General features: G+C 34.3%; 1 protein-coding gene across 1 annotated transcript in view; it reads left to right on the top strand.

The window, feature by feature from the left end:
* The first annotated feature begins 586 nt into the window (after window positions 1–586).
* LOC143229145 (uncharacterized) overlaps window positions 587–16,749 on the top strand; it is a 53,811-nt gene continuing 37,648 nt past the window's right edge. Inside the window, exon 1 of the mRNA XM_076461030.1 lies at window positions 587–707. The gene's annotated coding sequence lies outside the window, so the exon portion shown is untranslated. The remainder of the gene's footprint in view (window positions 708–16,749) is intronic.

Raw genomic sequence — 16,749 nt, 5'->3', positions numbered from 1 at the left:
GTTGTCACACTTCCAAAAATACCTCATATGCACAAAATTAAACGTGCATGCCCGATACGCATTGCAGGGTATACGTGCGTAATATATCCCAGTTTAATTTGTGGAAAAAATGTTTTGCTTTCCTTGTCGCTATGCTAGTGGAATGAGAGATTAGCACACACCCATTTTCATCTATGACAGACTAATACGTGTTTCTCACTGTTATTGTAATTACATACTCTGTTTAACCACAAGCTAGCAAATATTAAAATAAACATGTTGTTGTTGCTCTATATGTTTTTCTAATTCCTGAGTTAAAAGTTACAGAACCTCGCTAAAAGTAACGAACAAAACAAAGAAAAACTAGTGAACTTCTTGTGAAGGTCTTAACATGCAATTCCTGTTCCACTGCTTTTTGAATGCATCTTTGTTCATCTTAAATTAATGCCTATATTGTCAGGCATTCCATGTTTTACGGCGATGCAAATACAGAATGCACGTGCAGGGTTACCAGGTAGGGTCAGACCGGTCTGTTGAGTTGCAGCTTTGAATAGCGTAAGAACTAACTGTACAGGTGCTTTTAGGTGTCCTTCTTTCAGCCAACAATAGAGGGAGTTCACACCTTACGAGATCAGGAGAGAAGAGAGCCGGTTTATGACTTCGTTCCTACTCGTTCTGTGAGAAATGTCGTGGTCTGATTAACTCACTGTTCTGATCACTAAATATCAGTAAGTTTTTCTTAACAAATTTCTGCTTCCTTTCTTTAAAATCTCATTATTTCTATCATTTGGATTAGTATCCATGTACTTAATCCCTGCTTTAACAATCTGTTACATATCATTTGGAATAGTATCAATGTGTTCAATCCCTGCCTCAACAATCTGTTATATATCATTTGGATTAGTATCAATGTGTTGAATCCCTGCCTTAACAATCTGTTATATATCATTTGGATTAGTATCAATGTGTTGAATCCATGCTTTAACAATCTGTTATATATCATTTGGATTAAACATAAATGTGTTGAATTCCTGCTTCAACAATCTGTTATATATCATTTGGATTAGTATAAATTTGTTGAATTCCTGCTTTAACAATCTGTTATATATCATTTGGATTAGTATAAATGTGTTGAATTCCTGCCTTAACAATCTGTTATATATTATTTGGATTAGTATCAATGTGTTGAATCCATGCTTTAACAATCTGTTATATATCATTTGGATTAAACATAAATGTGTTGAATTCCTGCTTCAACAATCTGTTATATATCATTTGGATTAGTATAAATTTGTTGAATTCCTGCTTTAACAATCTGTTATATATCATTTGGATTAGTATAAATGTGTTGAATTCCTGCCTTAACAATCTGTTATATATTATTTGGATTAGTATCAATGTGTTGAATCCCTGCTTGTATTTGTGATTAAAGATAAAACAAATAACCTGCCACACTACGTACCTGAGTCAGTATTTTTACACAAAATAAATTAAACCAAAATTCAGTTGTTCTACATCTTTGGAATGTTATTTGGGTTATTTGCTGCTTGTGGAAAGCCCCAAGGGTCAGTGCCTGGGCCTCTGTTTTTCTTATTTACATTAATATTATTTATATGGGCATAATTACCATGTCAATAAAGTTTGTTGATGACCGGTTTAATAATTAATAAGTTAGAAAGTAAATATACTTCTTGCTAAAATGAATATGATCGAGACGTTATTAAAAATCGTATATTTGGATTAGCATATTGTAACCATTTAAGGTATATTTTGTTTCGTATATTTGTATATATATACTTTTTGACATTGTATGTCTTGTGCTCTAAGAGAGAAGGTTTAGAAAATTACACCAAAACATTTCTATTTGTTTGTGTTAAAATGGGCTTGAAATTGTTATAGTTATTTTTACATATGTTTACTTTTGTCGATTGAACAACAAATATTTGTAATCGATTTGGAGTATTTGTAATTTTTATTTTATTAAGGATTATAATTATATAAACCCAGATTTACGAATGTTTTTATCTTTCATTTACACACGGAAAATTTATTTTAATACACGTTTAATATGAAATGCAGCTGAGAAGTAGTGAGTACATATAGTATATTTATTTCAGTTCGAAATGTACATTTCGATTAGTACAGATTACACTATTTAACTTACGTGTAAATTAATCTATTCTTTATCACAAACCATAAAAAGTAACTAAGAGTCCAGTGTGCTATTAACAACATTTGTTTTTCCAAGCATGAATAAGTTGAAAACAGCAGAACCCGAGAGTATTCTAATCACGAAAAGCAAGTTTCAACCTATCGCTATTCTTCAACGTAGGCGATGACAAAGTGCGTTTTAGACAGTTTTGTCAAGGACTTTAACGAAATAGTAATTATTATTTGTTCTCATGGACAGCAAGTTAGTTTTTAAACTCTGTTACTGGAATACTTTTTAACAGCGGTGTAACACCGGAAGTATCTGCTTAGCTAACAAAAAAACAAACCCCTGGTTGAGTATGAGTGGACATGTCTATACTGTATGTTCACTTTCATCGATGGCTGATGCAGAAAAGTGGTCGTTTTTCTGTACGTCTGTAAATTTCACATTAATTCTGATTTTATAGCGAGAAACTTGTTTTGTTTATAAGGCACATTTTGACAGACAAATCATGGAAATTTACCTCGCTTGTTTTTGTTGAACATAACCCATTTTATGTGGTTATTGTAGTCCTGATATGAATACTAAATAGTGTTTTCTTTCAAAAGAACACTTTAATTTGCGTTTTTCAAAGAAAACACTCAAAACACAGTAATGTGCTAGTTCACTCATCATAATTCTGCAGGACATCACTGACAGAAACTTCGAGTTAACTAAACCAACAATTACAAAACTGCTTATAATAATTGTTTATCTCTTGTGTGAGTTCATGTGTGTATGGGTGGATTCCAACAAATGCTTCTCAGTTATCCCAGTCATAAGCAATACTTGTGACTGTTGCTTTGTTTTTTAATCAACTAAATATGTGTACATGTCACTGTATTATAGGAAGTCCTGTTCACTGCCTTGAGAATATGGTTTGCCATCTTATGAAAAACCTGGAGGATATTACCAAAGTATATATGAAACCCGCTAGATTGTTAGGTATTACATCATTTTTTATTAGTCTCCAAGCGATCTTGCGAAACATAAAAATGGGGTGTTAATATCTCACTCACTTTGTCAAAAATCTGCACACGTTGTTTTTCACACGTTTTTCTGCTTCCTTTGTTTCTTGTGATTATTGTTTTTCCTTGTGTTTTAGTTAGCACTTTTTTATGTATTGATTAAAATTAATAATACTTTGAGTACGTTATTTAGCAGATATTTTGTATTTTCAACCTGTACGGCAGCTTATGCAACTCACGAGCAAGGTCAAGTTAAAGAATCTAAAACTTTAGGCATAACCATCTCTAATTTGAAACTGTTGACCAGAGAACGGGCAACAAGTCAACATCAGATGTTGCCTATGTGATTTTTTACAACTGAATAGCGTAACTGACTGTAACAGTTAAATGACTCTTAGAGCTGAAAGTGCGAAGTATAATCAGCAGCATATCGAAACATGGTACTTGAACCCTCCGAATGGCAGCCTGGTACACGAATTACTAGGCCAAAAGCAACTGTCTAAGCATTCCTAAAATTTGCATATACTAGTAGTTTAATATTTAATATTAAGTTTTATTGAAAATATTTCGAAATTTGTCTGTAGCCTGCTTATGGGATTAAGTCCATGTATGATACCAATTAACTGTCAAACTGACAACAATAAATGCTTCTGTCAGTGTTGATGATGATGAACTTCATTTTTATAACAACTATTGTTTGAAATCCTGTGCAAAATAGCAAATGATTGGAGCTTGTCTTCACGCTAGAACCTTACAGACATGCATCATAATCAACACATTGAAACTGACGTCAGTTGAAGGCATATCAGGCGGAACTTAAGGATCTGGTTACTCAGATGTAAGCCACAGAAGATAACGAATGGTGCAATGCATGCAGGAAACAAGCAGTAAGGCGATCAAATAATGTGAGTCTCATTTTTGATAAATCAGTGGATAGTGGACATGCGCCTGAGTACTCATTGCTCCCGTTTCTAAAGGGGCTGGTAGGAGATTATAAGAGTAAATCATACATTTGTACTGTGAAACATCATAGAACGTCTCATACAAGAAGGCTTACAAAATAATTTAGTGAAATATTATATCATCAAAGAACACCAACATTGGTTCAAAAAAGGAGAATTAGTTATATTTTATTTTTAGAATATATGTCTACGATGGAAAAAGTTTAGATTTGGTATATATACATTTACAAAAAGCTTTTTACAAAGTGTCATGCAAAAGATAATCGTATCGCTAGTGATCGAAGAATTAGTTTATTGGATTGTAGGTGACTGTGCGAGAGAAAGCGAAAAATTGTTATTAATGGAGCCCAATTAAACTAGGCCATTGTTATTAGCGAAAAAACTCAAAGGTCTGTGTTTGGGCCTTTGTTTTTATTTACTTACATTAACGATATTGATAAGTTAGCAAAGTTTTGCTGATAGCATTATATTATTGGGTATTTTCAGCTGTACTAAAGATACAGAAGTATTACAGAAATATTTGGGTCAATTGGTAAGTTTGACAGATATTTAGCAAATAATATTTATTGTAAAGATAGAACAAGTTACCATAAGTTGAATCACAAGTTCAATATCAAATAAAATTGTTTTGGTATTGTGTTAGGTAAATCATTCAAGACATCGAAGTAGTAAAGTCAACACTGAGTATAAATCGAAAGATCTAATTATCTCTTCATACAAATCACTAGTTAGACATCATTGAAAATATTAGTCTGATTCTAGGGATGGAATGGCTATCTTATAGGCTAAGGGATCCCTTAACACATTTTCATCTAAAGAGGAATCGATAGGATAAAAGCCTCTGATTTCTTTTTATTATATAGAGCCAGAGGAAAACTTTTGGATGTTAAAAAGACAGCTAGGCTTCATTCACGACTGTACTGTTTTTGTAAAAGTATGGTGGAATGAGACGTCATAGGCACTAATGAACATCAATACTTTATAAAAGTTTTATAAGAGGAATCTGTGATTCCCTGAAAAATCAGTCAGGACGGGTTTGAATTTCTTACTTTTTACGAACTTGTTTTTGTAAGGACGACTTATCCCTTGTTATCTCTCTGCAAGAGCAAATTATCTCTTGTTGTCCACATTTAAGATATCTTTTCATCAACGCGAAATGTCATAGTTGAGGGTCCTTACTAGGTTTTAAGGTCGTTGAGTAATTTTATGTTTTTCCTGATACAGCATTTAGTATAAAGAACCGGCCAAAACGACTGGGTGAAGGTACTCGTTTTCTTTGTAAAATCCAAGGAAATCCCAAACAGGAATTAAAAGAGATTCTGCAGTACGTGTTGAAGATATTTTAAATTAATTACATTTTTATGTTATTGAAGACCCTGTGACAGATATAATCTAGGACCCACAAATATTTTATTGCATAAATATTTTTTAAATGCGTTTAAAAACTGATAGGCTAATCACGTATGTAATTTTATGGTTAAAATTAATTTACAAATAGCATACAATTGTGTTCCAAAGAAGAGTGGAGAAAATTAAGTCAGATATCTTTGTGAACATATTATAAAGCTACCCAGTTACGTAATCAAGGATAAACACCATATTTACGTATTACCCATATAATCCAAGGAGAGGGATTTGTGTGTGTGTGTTGTTTTCTTACATATTACCTATACAATTGAAGGAGCGGGTTAAAGTTTCACATATTACGCGTGCAACCTCAGATGATGTTTCTGGTCAGATTCATAGTTTGTGAACATACCACAAAGCCACACAGCTACTGAATTGGTATCGCCATGCTATAAAGTCATAAAGCAACTAAACTGGTATCACCATACCATAAATCTAAGCAGCTACTGGACTGGTATCATCATTCCACAAATCCACACAGCTATTGAACTGATAACACCATACCATAAAGTCACACAGCTACTGGACTGGTATCACCATACCATAAACCTAAACAGTTACTGGACTGGTATCACCATACCACAAAGTCACACAGCTACTGGACTGGTATCACCATACCATAAACCTAAACAGTTACTGGACTGGTATCACCATACCACAAAGTCACACAGCTACTGGACTGGTATCACCATACCATAAAGTCACACACCTACTGGACTGGTATCACCATACCATAAACCTAAACAGTTACTGAACTGGTATCACCATACCATAAACCTAAACAGTTACTGAACTGGTATTACCATACAATAAAGCCACACAGCTACTGGTATCACCATACCCTAAAGCTACACACCTACTGAACTGAGATGAACAAACCGACGTAGACGCTAACGTAAAGTAAAGGCGCCCAACTGCTGAACTGTTCAACAAATTGTTACTTTGAAAAGCAGTCTAATCTATACGCATCTGTATGTTTGTGTGATCGAACGTTTGAAACGGCCTCTACAATTTGTCTAAAATAGAATGGAATATTAGGAAAATTGTGCCACACCCATGTTTACACGAGTCAAGTCAGCCTTTACTGTAAATTCGATCTTAGAAATCACTATCCTAGAGTTGTACAATTAATATGTAAATGTTCAAGCCGTTTCCTTGAGTTATTTAGGTAGTCTGTAAAATCTTATCCCGTCTTCTAAGGTGTAGAGGTAATGTGTAATACCATTCCTTGTATAGTCGAGTAATATTACCTGTATTACTTAAGGAAATGCATTGAGGTATTTACATATTACGTACACAAAACCCAAAATGTGCTGTTGTTTATCTTTTTCATATTACCTGTAGAACTCAAGGAGACGGGTTGAAGTTTTACATATTGCGCGTGCAACCTCAGATGACGTTTCTGGTTAGGTTCATAGCTTGTATTTATAATATTTTATATTATAACTTCATCACGAGCTCAGAGTCACGAAATATTGGCTCACAAGCTCTAACAAGCGATCCTCATACTGATGCCAGTATATGGGAGGTTGTATTACATATTACCTGTAAGTTCAGTGTTAGAAACTGCAAGAAGTTAATGGAATGACAGAGTGTGAACAGGAAAATAACCGTAAGACTGTGATTTAACTAGCGAGAAATACCATAATCTGTTATGTCTCTGATACGTCATGTTTCGCAACAATTAAAATGTTTAGGTGATAATTACCTTGAAACAAAATTAAGTGTATATAGATTTTGTTGTAATGCTAACGTATTTTGTCTCTGTTACTATTATTGGAATTATATAGATGTTTCATCCTGTTTCGAACATTTCTGTTTAGGTTAATAACTCGCATTATAATATTTTATATTATAATCTTAGCACGAGCACAAAACTACATAAATTTGGTCTACAAGCTCTAAAAAACGGTTCACATACAAATTAGACTGTTTAAGAAGTTGTATTACACATTACTTGTACAGCTTCAGGAGATGGGTTGAGTATTTACTTATTAGTTGTACAACCAAAGGAGACAGGTTGAGTTTTCTATAAGGTAAAAGTTATCATTTATTAAACCATTATTGATATACGGCTGGAAAAGTAAAGAAAGAATAAAATACAGGCAGCAAATAATAGAGCACTGAGATTCAAATATAATCATGGAGGTAGAAAAATAATTGAGAATATAAGGAAAAGTCTTGGAGCGGATTCAGTGCTGGAGTTTATCATAAATAACTTGTTGGGGTGGCATGCGAAATGGATAGATGAAGTGAGTGACCCAAATAAATGTATTGAGTAAATACCATTTGGAAACCCTAGGAAGGTCAAAAGTGAGATGGAGAAAAAAAAATAGGTGGTTGGAAATAAGAACAATATTGGAGGAAGTAAAGAATGGATCGGAGTATTTAGAAAAGCTGTATGGGTTGAGGCGAGTGAGAAGCCTTAAGCCTAACAGGAAGAATAAAAAGACTGTTACAACTGGTTGAGTTTTACATATTGCCTGTGCTATCTCTAGAAACTGTTTGTGCTTTTACGCAATAAACGTGTAACCCAAAGAGACGAGTGACACATGACCTATGCAACCCCAGAAGATTAATTGAGTGTTACATTCCACCTGTACAACCGCGGAAGACGTGTTCAGGTTTTACAAGAACTAATACCATCCTACACATTTTAGTCATACTGTAATAATTTAACATGTTCTGGTGGTTATAGTGTTCGACTCGCAATCTTTGGGACCCGGTTCCGAATTCACTCGCCTAACAAGCTCGTCTTTTCAGCTATAATGCCATTATAATGTTACGATTAGTCTGAATATTCGTATGAAGAATCCTAAACGTTGGTGGTTGTTGATGTTAACTAGCTACCTTCCTATCATATCCTGATTAGAGACAGGTAACCTTCAAGTGGCTTTATACGAAGTTCAACAAACAAACATACGAGGAATGATTTTAAAACTATATTTTTAGTTTTGCTGGTTTTTTTTTCTTGCTGTGCATCTTTGGGGCTAAAAGTTTTCCTTCTTAACGTTGCTCCTAAAATGTTTGAAGAAAGGTTTATATTCTATTGTTATGTAATATGTTATTAGAGGCTTATAAGTTAAGCATTTTTAAGCTGAAATATCGTGGTATAGAAGACATTATTAGAACTATGGGTAATATATTGCTACGATTAAAGGTATTTTAATGCTACTGCAGAAAGAGTTTATGCCATTGGAAAAAATCTCTTCACGTAAAGAGAAGAAGTTCCATCTCACTGGGTTTCTGTGTGTGTGTTACATCAGTTATATTAATTTGGACTGTTAATTGTTTCTATTATTGCATTTTATTCATTGCAGTTATAGAATTAAACTACAACATGTTGCGCTTAAGATATATGTTTATATTAAAAGACATTCTATCAGTATATTTGGTTTTACTAGAATTAATACACTTGTTACTAAAACTATAAAGATATTGTATCATAATGTGTATTGCCAGAGTTAAAGTATTGGTTGCTATTATTACTATGTAGTAATGCAGCGTTGTGAAATGCTAGTGTTAAAACCTGTGTTTTTATGGTATCGTATTACGTGTTACTACACTTAAAGCCTTTTTATCTGTAGTCACACTGTGGTGAAGTATACTGCTATGTGCCTGTCTTGTCCCATTATAACTAGTACATAACGTATCATTTTGAAATTTTTGCAAGATGAAATCCTCATTACAGTCGTTGCTAGGTTTTTGTCAGTTCTATATATACTATATGAAAGCTGGTGCCACTTTAGGGAGATATAGTTCTTTACTGCTGTGCTGTTTAAGTAAAATTACAGTTTCATCTATATACCTTAATCTTATATCATTGTTCTAAATGGTGTTTGAATTAAATTGTAATTCATGTAATTGTTGTAGATTATTGTGTATCTAGTTATAAAACCAGACGTATTAAGATTTATAGATATTTTTTCCTTTCGATTTATAGTCTTCTGTTTCAGATTTGCAAGATTTTCGTCTTTAACTGGAAAACCTTCTTGATTAGAATTACAAAGGTTTCTTTATTTAGATTTATAAAACCTTTTTCTTTTATTACAGCTACAGAACCAAATGCGTTGTTACACTGAATATATTTTGTGATAACGTTGTATTTATCTTTTTTGTGTATAAATTCATTATCGTTTTAAGGGTTAGTCTTATAGAATCACAGAGATAAGTGTAGTTTGATTATGAGTGTTACTTTACACAGAGACTTGAAAGTTTGTATCTAGGATTAGGGTTTTTATATATACAAGTATAATTAAAATGTTTAAATGTTATAAAACAAGTAGAAATCGATATATACATAACTTAACTAACTAGTAATATAGAAAGTTTTAATGGTACAAAAGTCTTGAAACTAGGAAGTCCAAAGTAGGAAAATATGAGTTACTTAAACATTTAAACAAATGTATTCCGACATTCCCAAATCGCTGTAAACATGTTTGTCTGAGGCTGGATTATATATATATTGATTCCTACTCGTATTTATAAAATTAAAAAAAAACCATTACACTTATTTGTTTCCTTTTTATTACTTATATTTCTGTGTGAAAGTAATACCAAGTCAGGGGCGCGCGTGTATACGATTCGATTTTATTGCTCCTCAAAATTTCTACCAATCAACGCTCAAATCCAGCGATATCCTAAGTATCACATGGTCCGTTTTATATACACTGCTGGCCAAAATCTTAAGGCCAATGAACATAAAGAAAAAATATGCATTTTGCATTGTTAGACTCAACCACTTATTTGAGTAGAACTTCGAATAATGACAATAAGAAAAGGGAAAATAAAAAAAACTTTTTAGCATTTAATAGGGAAAATGTGAATGCTATGAAATTAGCCTAAATACTAGCTGGTCAAAAGTTTAAGACCATAGCAAAAAAAAGTCCTAAATAGGATAGGAAATGTCAAACAAGAGGTCTCAGTAGTGAGTTGCACGGCCGTCATTGCGAATAACTGCAAACATTCGCTTTAACATAGTCGATATAAGCGTTTGCAGAAGGCTGGCTGGAATGTCATCCCAAATGGTAAAGATGGCTTCACGAAGATCATGCACTGTTTGGGAATGACGTCCATTTCTATAGACTTCTCTTACCATCCACCCCCAAACATTTTCAATTGGTTTCAGTTCGGGCAAACACACTTGATGGTCAAAAATAATCACGTTATTCTCCATGAAAAAGTCCTTTGTGTTGCGGGCATTGTGAATTGCAGCATTGTCCTGCTGAAAGATCCAGCCATTTCCACACAAGCGCGGGCCTTCAGTCAATAAGGATGCTCTCTCCAACATGCCAATGTAGCCAGCTGCTGTTTGACGCCCCTGTATAACCTGAAGCTCCGTTGTTCCATAGAAGGAGAAAACATCCCAGATCATGATGGAACCTCCTCCACTGTGTCGTGGAGAAAATGTCTTCTGTGGGATATCCTTATGGTGCCAGTAACGTTGGAAGCCATTTGAACCATCCAGGGTAAAGTTTTTCTCATCAGAGAACAAAACCTTTTTCCACTTTTCTACGTCCCATGTTTGGTGCTTCTCAGCAAAATTTAACCAAGCTGTTTTGTGGTGTGGAAGGAGGCGTGGCCCTTGAAGACGTTTACGGTTTTTAAAGCCTTTCTCCCGTAGATGACGTCTTATTGTTCTTGAGTTGCATTCTGCGTCCGTCAGGGCTTTCATCTGGTTCGACGATCGGCTGGTGTCTTGCCGGACAACCCGTCGAATCCTCCTGCTCAACGCCGGCGAAATTTTCTTGGGCCGACCAGTTGAACTTCTCGTTCCGTATCCCTCAGGGTCTTTTTGCAACAGCAGTTTTACTACCCCCAATCTCACTGGCGATGACACGTTGAGAGAGACCTTGCTTTTGCAGCTCAACAATTCTGCCACGTTCAAACTCTTCCGTGTTTTTACCCAATGTGACACAGGAAATGTCAGTGGAAGATGTTGACAACGCTAATGCTTGAACGCAAATGACTAAATTTTGTTACGTGTTTACCGATTAACGCTTCGTTTCAGTATGGTCTTAAACATTTGACCAGCTAGTGTTTAGGCTAATTTCATAGTGTTCATATTTTTCCTATTAAATGCTAAAAAGGTGTTTACTTTAATTTTTCCTTTTCTTATTTTCATCTTTCGAAGCTTTATTCAAATAAGTGGTTGAGTCTAAAAACGCAAAATGCATAATTTTTCTTTATGTTCATTGGCCTTACAATTTTGGCCAACAGTGTATATACATATATATATAGTATCCTTTTTGGTAGAAGAAAAAATCACTAGGCCCATAGACAGAAGAATTCTATGAAAGAATTAGAGCAATAATGTTGCTATTTTATTCTACTCTTGTCTGGAAAAATCGTTTACTTATTGAGACGAAAATTCGTTGAAATAATGAAATTTTCTTTCACTCCATAAAGATGTTTATAACGACTTAGACGGATTTATAAGTACAGTAAGCTTTTTTTTTGCTCAGCAAATACAATGAACTATTCACTGTTAGTATTCAGACATTTTAAAGGTAGTTGTAAATAGGTGATTTTTGTGACCACCATTTTGTTTTGTTACGATCCTTACAATAAAGTAGTACCATACTCAAAGTACCATACAATAGTAATATTTTGTATTTGAGACTAAAAGCTCCTTATGGACATCAAGGTAAGAAATCCTATGCTTCATATACAGGCGTCCATAACTAGCACTACTGATCAAAAGAAAGATAACTGATTAGCAGAATCCGCCGCCTACACGTTTACTCGTAACTGCATTGGAAATCAGTATTTGAACATTATATGACTGTTTTGTAGCATCATAATTGAAGTATTTGTGTAATTGTAATTGTTTGTATGTTGGTATCATTTACAGTGAGATTAACGTGTGCAACTTATGGATTCCTAGAAATGTATCACGTGTGACTGGAAGTGTTTTACCTTACAAGAAATGTACAAAGTGCAATTATTTATTGTAAAAAGTATCGGAATGATTTTAGTTAAAAACACTTATACCGTTGAAGATTTCAAGATGTTGACACTGATTAAACATAATTTAATGTTTAAAATTTCCCCTTTAAAAATAAAATTGAAGCTTTTTTTCCCCTTTAACATCCATAAATTCTATAGAAACATCAATTTTGAAGACTTCGATCCAAGACTAGAGAACAACTCCAGTTACAAAATGATCCAAGTCCACACTGTGGTCAATATGTTTATCGAGTCAGTGGACAGGATAAGCATCTAAAGAAATTGTTGCTACATTCTAGGAATTCAGACGTAACATTAAATCACAAGTAATGCTACTGTGGTATGTATGAATTCGCTATATTTTGTAACAGTAAAAATGATAAAAATAAAAAGAGTGACCACATTATGATCCATTCCAGTTAGAGTTAGTTAATCTCTATTTTAAGTCTGCAGAATGGCTACGATAGACCGAGTTTTGATACCTGTAGTGGGAAAAGCAGAGCAAAGGCAACCCATTGTGTAGCTTTGTACTTAACTACAACAGTTCTACTCTAAATATGTATAAATCAATATGTAAGTGTGATAACACTGCACAACAATTTTTTGAAAAGTTTTGCTTCCTGAAAAGTTTTTGCTGATTGTGACAGGTACCTGGTGGCTATGCACAAATATAGTTTTGGTTTTGCTTCATCACGTAGGAACTCTGAGAAATAGACAGTTAACTGTTTACCGGCAATAACGTATTTAATTGCATTTATGTTTCTAATACGCTATTAAGTTCAACATAATTAAAAGTGTTTTGCTCCTGGTTTTCGTTTGTATTCAATGTCCGGTGCCTCACGTTGCAGTGTCCGATAGTAGTCAGCAAGCATTGACGGATTCCATTTGCCCTGATATCGTTTTTCCATTGTAGCAATGTCCTGGTGAAACCTTTCACCGTGTTTGTCCCTGACAGCACCGAGATTTGCGGGGAAGAAGTCCAAGTGTGAGTGGAGGAAATGAATCTTGAGTGACATGTTGCACTTTATTGTTTTGTATGTTTGAGAAGTTTGTCTACCAGCTGAATGTAATGTGGGACTCTGTAATTGCCAAAACAATTGTCAACAACGTCTTTGAAGGCTATCCAGGCAATCTAACAGATCTTCGAACCGCTTGTCATTCATAACATGTCTGATTTGAGGACCAAAAAATGCTCTCTTTGATCTTGGCCTCAGTTATTCTTGGGAATATCTGTCTTAAATAACAAAAACCTTCGCCTTCTTTGTTCATTCCTTTCACAAAATTTTTCATAAGTCCGAATTTTATGTGAAGAGGAGGCGAAAAAATCTTTGCCGGGTCGACAAGCGGTTCATGCGCCACATTTTTCTGTCCTGGAACTACCTTTTTACGGAGTGGCCAGCTCTGTCTAGAATAATGTGACTCTTTGGCACGACTGTCCCATTCACAGATGACACAACAGTACATTGTATAGAAGAGCTGCAGTCCCAGTAACAGAGCAACGACTTTCAGGTCTCCACAGATATTCCAGTTGCACTTGCTGTACTGGATGTGCTTCAGCAATATTTCCATGTTCTCGTAAGTTTCTTTCATGTGTGCTGCATAGCCGACAGGTATTGAAGGATGAACGTTGTCATTGTGTAACAAAACAGCTTTGAGGCTTAACATTGATGAATCAATAAAGAGACGCCACTCTTGTGGGTCATGGTCACAAGCCAAAGCTGAGAACAATCCTTTGATGTCAACACAGAAACAGAGACTGTCAACTTGTGCAAAGAATTTGGTTATATCATCTTGGCGGCTTCGAAAAACAGAAATTTTCGTATCTGATGACAGAAAACACCATTCCTGCAGTCTTGTACCCAGCAATTCGGCTTTTGCTTTTGACAGACTCAAATCTCTGACCAGATCGTTTAATTCTGACTGTGTTATAAGATGTGTATCGCCTGAGGAGCACGGTTCAAAATCCGGATCAATGTCACTGCCAGTTCCCTGCATTGCAGTTTCTTCATCTGGTTCGTTTAAGGTCCATTCCTCTAGTGGTTTCAGAATTGGAAGACTGTCGTCATGTGGCACAGATCTCATTGCTAAAGGCAGATTAGGGTATTCAATTGACTTCTTGTTTTTGGCAGAGAAACCAGACACATTAGTCAAACAGAAGTAACAGCCCGTCACATGGTCCTTCTGTTCTCGCCATATCATCGGGACAGCAAACGGCATTGTCTTTCGAGTGTCTCTGAGCCAAGCTCTCGGATAAACAGCACATGTCGCACAACAAATGTGAGGCACCCATTTCTTGTCTTGATCATTAGTTTTACAGTCGAAGTACAGATGATATGCTTTCTTCACAAGAGCAGTCATTGAGCGTCTCTGATGAACAAGCGTATATTTGCCTCAAATACAGCAGAATGTATCCCGGCTGTTACGACATTGACGAAACATACTGACCGACACACCAATCGTCCTGTAAAACGTCTATAACATCTAACTTACTTGTTACATTGATGCTTAGGCAATGCTATATTCTGAAACAATATATAGCTTCTTTCAACGAAGCTATGAAAAATGATATTCTGCAGAATAATATTATCCATAATAATCAATTGTTTTGTTTATAAAAAAATAAACATTTTATTGATATAGAGAATAATTTGGTTTTAAATTTATGCAATGTAAAAAATTGTAAAATAACAACTAAAACTATTATGTTGGCCATAGTGTTATGACTATCTTACACTGTAATGAGGAGTTAATTGGACGAGTAAGCATACAGTGTAAACAGAATATTGACGATCCTGTTGAAAGTACGGTAAATTACCCTTTCAGAAAACTGAGAATCCTCTTTATCAGTGTCAAGATAACTGTAATAAGATGACTGTGAAAGTTATACACTGATAATTGGAATGAGAGAGACAAATTTAATATAATTTTATTGTGATAATATATGGTTTTAATTGTAATTGCTAGTTCATAAAACTGATGAAAGCTCTCAGAAATGTTCACCTTATATCATTGTTCATGCTACTTCAAATAAAATGTAATTAGACATTCCATACTTTCACACACAACTTCTCTTCAGTTTCTCGTGCAATAAAAATCACAACACACTTCTGTAGTAACGCTATTACTAAAAATGCCACTAGTCATGCTTATGACACTCTGATGATTCCCAGACCAAAACATTTTAGTCATATAAGTTCCAAGAAAATAACATTTTAATGCCCAAGAAGAATAAACAAATAATATTACTAGTGACTGACTCCATTTCTACTACCTAAGTGTGAACTAATATATTTTTGCATCATATACTTTAAATATAATACTACAGAAGTGTTATATTAATATTTTCATTACACCACAACTTGCTTAATAAAATACAGGCGCATCAGAAGTTACGATGACGGATTAGGGTTCCTAACTTCATGCAATAGAATGTTAGAATACTTAATTTCTCATAGGTCTTTCTGGGATTTAAATGATCATTCCCACTCTATACCATCGAGTGAGGTAAATCCTCAACTCATACAAAGTTGAGTAAACCCCTATAACATCTTTCAAAATAATTATGACCTCACTCCAGTGAGCCATGACACTGAAACAGTGCAAAACAAATATAAGCTCTTTTGAACAATCGTCTAAATCTAAGTACAGAATGAGGATAAGTTTATGACTTTTTGCATTTGGTTTACAAGAACGTCAAAAACACTGTACCAAAATGTTTGCATATCTCTCTCCTTATTTATCAAACTACAACAAATACCTGCAAAAGAACACAATCATAATGCAAAAAGTAATATATTTGCATCACCAAAAACAAAGTACGAGAACTATCAACTAATCAAATTTGACAGAATAAAATTACATTTTCTCCATCTTAGAACAATAGGAACATCGCAAAAGTTAAATATGTAAACTATTTCATCTCAGATAAAAACGAGCTTTAAAAATTTTTAAAGGCAATATATTTTGAGAAAAAATTATGGCTTGCTTTAAACCTCAACTCCAGTTAATTTTTAAAAAGCCTAATCTCGTATATTAAAAATACTCTAAAATCAAATAAAGCACATCTTACGATAATGAAGCAATGGCTTGTATGACCAAAGTAATAAATACAATCATTCTATCTATTGCACTGAAATACAAGATGTCAATGCCAGAAGAGGTGATTGAGACTTATGAAGTGTTGCGTTATCTATTGAATGGTATCACAAACAAAAATCCATAACAAAATTCAAAGTTTGGGTACTTAAAATTTAGACCGTTATAAAAATGACTGTGGTATGCGCGACAACCGTTT

This window comes from Tachypleus tridentatus, chromosome 10 (genome assembly GCF_004210375.1).
Source record: "Tachypleus tridentatus isolate NWPU-2018 chromosome 10, ASM421037v1, whole genome shotgun sequence".
NCBI classification, from domain to species: domain Eukaryota; kingdom Metazoa; phylum Arthropoda; class Merostomata; order Xiphosura; family Limulidae; genus Tachypleus; species Tachypleus tridentatus.
This window is presented reverse-complemented; position numbering and strand designations above follow the sequence as displayed.